General features: G+C 52.5%; 1 pseudogene; it reads right to left on the bottom strand.

The window, feature by feature from the left end:
- Nucleotides 1–5,074, bottom strand: part of LOC133361551 (zinc finger E-box-binding homeobox 2-like) — a 22,622-nt pseudogene extending 17,548 nt beyond the window's left edge.
- Between the last annotated feature and the right edge of the window lie 1,585 nt (nt 5,075–6,659).

The raw sequence follows: 6,659 nt of genomic DNA, 5'->3' as shown, positions 1-6,659 counted from the left end.
TATCGTGGAAGTCGGCGAGAGCAGCCGCGTCCGCAAGGCCTCTGTACGGTGACACGTGGGACAGCAAGGCTGCTTGGTCCAGGCCCGTGTAGGGACTCAGGCCGGGGTCACCCATGTGGAGGGCCGCAATCAAACCGGGCGGCAGAAAGGCCGCGAGCACGGGACCGTTGCCGTAGCTGGAAGTGACCGTGTTCATTGTCGGCTTGTTCTCGTGTAAACGGTCAACGCCGTTGTTGCTAGACGAGCCGTCGGTCACGTGAGAAGCACTCGAGTCCAGCTCGCCGTGCGATCTCTTCGCGTAAGTCAAGTCCAACGGCTCCTCTTGGCGCTCAACGCCACTTGAATCGTGGAACTCGACAAAGCCCGTCTCTCCGAGCCTCGCCGTGCTCAACTTTGGCACCGACAAGTCGAGCGGCCGGTCCTGGTCTCGACCGCGGCGAGGACCGTCCGCCACGCCGGCGGGCTGCCCGCTCTCCGCGTGACCTGCCGCCGAGTCGGATCGGGCACCCGTCGGCGAGCCCGCCAGGTGCCGCTCCGGACTTCCCTCCGTGCCGTGGCCGGCGTGCCCAGCCGATGCCGGGCCGAGCTCGCGGGAGGGAGAGCCGGACGCACGGTGCTCCGGCGCTCTGCCCGCCGCGTTGAATTTCTCCTCCAGCCACTTGGAGAAAACGTCTCTGGGGAGGTTCATGGCCAACGACATCTTCATCGACTCCTCGGGACTCGCCTCGACACTTCCGGCAAGGCAGTACGACTTCAGGGAAGCCGACTGGTCTCCGAGTCCGGTAGCGCCGCTCCCTTTCAACCCCTTTCCGGCCGACGACTTCGACTTCTTTCGTTGAGCCGGAGACGGAGGCTGCGGCGCTGCCGGTTGAGGCGACGCGTCGATCTCGTCGTTCACCTTGCAGAGGTAGCGCTCGTGTTGGCGCAGAGGTACTGCGCTCGGAAACGGTTCGTGGCGATAGCGGCACGCGTGGCGAGCCGCCCCTTCCACGTGGGAAGAACGCTCGTGCAGATCCGGCTCTTTGGTCTTGATCTTGCCGGCGGGACGACCCGTGGCCTCCGGTCCACTGATCCGCAGGAAGTCCTCGTTGTCATCGTGACCTGAGCTCTGGGTGGCTTTGGGAGACGTGGCGACGGCCCATTCCATCTTGCCGGCGTCAGCCGTCGAGGCAGCGGCAACTGGAGATGTCGCCTCCCGCGCCGCGCCGTCCGCCGTGACGGAGCCCACGCACTTGTTGGCTCTCTTGTGCGAGCTGTACGAGCCCGAGTGAGAGAAGCGCTTCTTGCAAATTGGGCACCCGTACGGCTTCTCCCCTGGAAATTACAAACAAACACAGCCACGATGGAGGTTTCTGGGTTACATCGCGTCAGTGTGAACGACGCGTCGTCAAAAACCGACACGGCCGGTTCGTAAAGTTTGCGACGCGAAACACAACGTGCCGATTCGTTACACGAGCTCAGCACGCCGGCGTGCTGGAGAGCAAACCCACGACATTTGCAATTCAAGTGCGGCGACGTTTTCGCCAGTAACTACAACCAGCGTCATCAGGTGGGCAGCCAGAATTGTGGACGATATCGGTCGCGAAAGTCGTCGTGTCAAAGCAAAACATTATAAACGCATCATCCAAAGTGCCGTGTGACGCGGTGAATGCGGCCTGCGCTGTAGACACACGCGCAGGAAGGAAATCACAGATTTGAAGCTTTCGTGACTGCAAGGATTCATATTCTTAGGTTTTTTCGGTAAAGTCACCGTGTAGGTAAAACATTAAAATTAATGAAAATAAAATAAAATAAAAATCACGACGTTTCGGAGGCAACACAAGTCTCCGTCATCAGGTGGGACCGTCACAGCCGGATTAGCTGCATCAAGTCGTGATTTTAATTTTATTTTATTTTCATTAATTTGATGTTTTACCTACGTGACATTACCGAAAAAACCTAAGAATATGAAGGAAATCACGTCGGTGGGTGCGTTCTGCCAAACGTCGCAATTGTTCCACACTCACCGCTGTGGATGCGGAAGTGTTCCTTGAGGTGGTGTTTGCTCTTGAAGTCTCTCCCACACTCTGTGCACTTGTGGCTCGCGGCAGCGGGAGGCTGACCCTTCTGCGCAAAGATGGAACAGAGGTGCGAAGTGAGAATCAGAATAATAAAACAATTTTACCGGAGGGAATCAGATGAGCTATGAAGCTCTTCAGCACGGGCGTTGGGTAGGGGCGAGTAAGCAAGACTCCGCAAGCAGCTCAACGACGCGTCGCGACTTCTATTCCCCTGCACACATTCAGACAGACACATTCAAACAGACACATTCAGACAGACACATTCAGACAGACACATTCAGACAGACACATTCAGACGGACGCATTCAGACGGACGCATTCAGACAGACACATTCAGACAGACACATTCAGACAGACACATTCAGACAGACACATTCAGACAGACATATTCAGACAGACACATTCAGACAGACACATTCAGACAGACACATTCAGATGGACGCATTCAGACGGACGCATTCAGACAGACACATTCAGACAGACACATTCAGACAGACACATTCAGACAGACACATTCAGACACATTCAGACAGACGCATTCAGACAGACACATTCAGACAGACACATTCAGACAGACACATTCAGACAGACGCATTCAGACAGACACATTCAGACAGACACATTCAGACAGACACATTCAGACAGACGCATTCAGACAGACACATTCAGACAGACACATTCAGACAGACACATTCAGACAGAAGCATTCAGACAGACACATTCAGACGGACGCATTCAGACAGACGCATTCAGACGGACGCATTCAGACGGACGCATTCAGATGGACACATTCAGACAGACGCATTCAGACAGACGCATTCAGACAGACGCATTCAGACGGACGCATTCAGACGGACGCATTCAGACAGACGCATTCAGACAGACGCATTCAGACAGACGCATTCAGACAGACACATTCAGACAGATGCATTCAGACGGACGCATTCAGACGGACGCATTCAGATGGACACATTCAGACAGACGCATTCAGACAGACGCATTCAGACAGACGCATTCAGACGGACGCATTCAGACGGACGCATTCAGACAGACGCATTCAGACAGACGCATTCAGACAGACGCATTCAGACAGACACATTCAGACAGATGCATTCAGACGGACGCATTCAGACGTGCGATGATGCCGGCAAACGGGGGGTCAGTCACCTGGCCCGCCCGGGGAGGTCGCGGTGATGTGTGGAGATCCGCGAGGGCCCCCTCGTGCCGGCGGCGAACGTGCTTCCGCAGCGAGCCCCGACGCTTGTAGCCGCGGCCGCAGTGAGGGCACGGCAGCAGCGGCGGCGGCGGCAGCGGCGGCGCGGCAAACGAGCCGTGAGTCCTCGGGCCTAGCGGGGAGGCACGGGGCGAGGGGGCCGCTGGTGGTGCATGAAGAGACGACGCAATCCCACCGATGTGACGGACCGCTGTCGAGTTGGTGGTCCGTGTTGTTCACGTCGTCTGTCGTGAAAATTCGGTCACGGTTCCTACGATCGCTGTTTCATTGCTTTTATGGCCAAGCGTGGTGGTGTTTTCTTTTAGACGCTGTCGCCTCGACAGACCTGTTCTTCACCTGAGGACGGCTGCTTGTGTTGTGGCCGAAACGTCGTGAGAATTATTTATTATGTTTTATTTTTATTATTTTATTACTTCCCTTCTACGTGACTTTACCGAAAGAACCAAGAAGATTTTATGGCTTTGTTTTGGTGATTTTCGAAAAGTGTTTTTGGTTTGGCCGTGTTTTGTTTGTTGTAGAACGGAGTTAGACTGATGGCCTTAATCTAAGTTGCACGCCTCCCTCTCATTCCGCTTCTCACTCTGCGAATGCGTCGCTTAACGGAGATGCCACCGCCTGCGTTGGCAAATACGCAATTGCCGGGTGTCTTGCGATGCCGCTGCCACAAGCGTGGCACGCCCGGCTCTGGTTGGCCCACCCCGAACCGCTGAACGTAACGATCGCTTGGTGAAATTAGCCGCAATCCAGAATAACGTTTGGCCACGTGGCCCAGGGGTAGAGAAAGTCGCTCGCAATCGGGAGGCTGCGAGTTCAAATCGTCATTTGGGGATGGGAAGTTGATTCAGCCCGTCACCGCTTTGGTCTCTCACGCCATGGGAATGTGAAATTCCCACCAGTGGCAATGAATCGGTACCCAGTGAGACGATCACAGCTGCCTCAATGCTCGCTGGAGCAGAACATATACTCTGTGGATTTAGTTCTTGTTGTTAAGTCGACAAATGCTACAAACGTGTTTTTTTTTATATTTAAAGCTTTCGTGACTGCAGGGATTCATCTTCTTGGTTCATTCGGTAAAGTCGTCACGTAGAATGGAAGTAATAAAATAATAAAAATATAACATAATATAATAATTCTCACGACGTTTCCGCCACAACGCAAGCAGCCGTCCTCAGGTGAAAACCAGGTCTGTCGAGAAGACAGAAGACAGGTCTGTCAAGAAGACAGAAGATAGAGTCTGTCTTCTCGTCAGACCTGTTCTCCACCTGAGGACGGCTGCTTGCGTTGTGGCCGAAACGTCGTGAGAATTATTTTATTTTATTATGTTTTATTAATATTATTTTATTATTTCCCTTCTACGTGACTTTACCGAAAGAACTAAGGTGTTTTTTTTCCCTTTCATTTTAAACACAACGCTAACAACTACGCTGTAAAGTCTGAGCACGTGCGCTCTTACCGCCACCGCCACCACCGCCACCACCACCACCGCCACCACCACCGCCATCACCACCGCCACCACCACCACGGCGAGTGGCCCCACTGCCCGGCACATCGCACTCCGCCAATGTCCCGTCCTGCGCACTGCCCAGCGCCTCGGCAGTCTTGTCCACGCCGGGATTGACACCGGTCCCCTCTAAGTTCGTCTCGTCATCCTCCGCCGCCGCCGCCGCCTCCACCTCGTCTTTCTCCTCCTCTTCGTCCACCTCCTCGATGATCTGCAGCCTCTCCTCGTCGTCCTCATCCGGGTCGCGGTCTCGCATCGCCGCGCTCGCGTAGCTCGCCACTGCGACCGAGCAGAGCGGCGCGTCAGCGCGTTTGCCGACGGTTTTACCTTCAAGGGTGTCACTCAAAGGAAACAACCAGGAGGACAACTGTGGTGAACATTGCTTCACGCTCGCTTCTAAAGATCCATTGCTTTGTTATTTCGATGTAAAGCTTTCGTGACTGCAGGGATTCATCTTCTTGGTTCTTTCGGTAAAGTCACGTAGAAGAGAAATAAAAATTATATTATCATATTATTTTATTATTTTATTATATGATATTATTATATTATATTATTATATAATAATATTATTATATTATTATATTATTTTATTATATTATTTTATTATGTTTTATTTGTATTATTGTATTACTTCCCTTCTACGTGACTTTACCGAAAGAACCAAGAAGATACTTTATTATTATTAATATATTCTCCCCCCTCCCGCCCCTCCATTCCCAGTGTGTGGTCTAGCACATCTGACACGAACATCATTTTTGTTCACCTACGTGACTTTACCGAAAAAAAACTAAGAGTATGAATCCTTGCAGTCACGAAAGCTTCAAATCTAGAACATCATCACATCGACAGCGAGGATGACCGGGCGAGACTGACGCCACGTGCTTTGCCAAGGCCAGGTTTGTTTTTCTCCCACCGTCCCACTAATGGCTTAGGTCTGTGAATAAACTTTTACATTGCGCGCAGAGGTCACAAACGTGGTTTTGATTCCTTACCTGTACCTGGCCGCACCAGGGTCGCAATTGGGTACCCGTACCCGGCCGGGTACAGGTACCCGTTCCCTACCTGTACCCGTACCCTACCCGAAATGAGTGACAAACGGTTACTCACCAGTGACTCACGGCCGACCCGTATCCGTACCCGGCCGCACCAGGGTCGCAAACGGCTACCCGTACCTGGCTGGGTACGGGTAGCCGGCTATCGGGTAGGGTACGGGTATCGGGTACCCGGTTGCGACCTCTGGTTGCGGGGGATCTGTGTGCCTATGAGGAAGTGTTCCTGCCATGCGGCAAAGACTAATTCCATGCCGTTCTGGCTGACCATTCACGGTGACAGCAACGCACAGCGTTGCCACGTCTTACACGTTTGTTCGGGGGGGTTTATTATCCCGAAAAAGTTCGCTTAATTTCCGACCGTACGCATATTTTTCACCGTTGCTGAAAAAATATCACTAAAAATGAACACCGCTTGTGCGGATTGAATGCAACAACAATTCACAGCGTAACCAGTGAGACGGTTCGCTTGAAAAAAGAACGTATCCTTGACTGCATTTGGTCCCCACGTGTCACTGTCACGGACAGCAGGATTTGCACATTTATTTTTCTAACAAATAAGGCCCACTGAGTCATGTCGGTTTTTTAACAGAAGCGACCTGGCCAAAATGATAGCTCAACAAAGCAGCCTCTGTGTAAATTTATAGCAGCCAAATACTTTGAACGCATGTGATTCTAAACGTAGAGGTAAACACCGGATGACCCGGAGACAAATCCACCCGCCACCATGGGGAGAACACGCAAACTCCAAATATACAGCAGCAGGCGTCAGGGTCGGGATCGAACCCACAACATCCTGTATACCAGGCGAGGTA

Source organism: Lethenteron reissneri, unplaced genomic scaffold (assembly GCF_015708825.2).
Source record: "Lethenteron reissneri isolate LAM-NWPU_2019-01 unplaced genomic scaffold, ASM1570882v1 scaffold_1134, whole genome shotgun sequence".
Lineage (NCBI taxonomy): Eukaryota > Metazoa > Chordata > Hyperoartia > Petromyzontiformes > Petromyzontidae > Lethenteron > Lethenteron reissneri.
The sequence above is the reverse complement of the archived record's forward strand: the minus strand, read 5'-3'. Positions and strand labels throughout refer to the sequence as shown.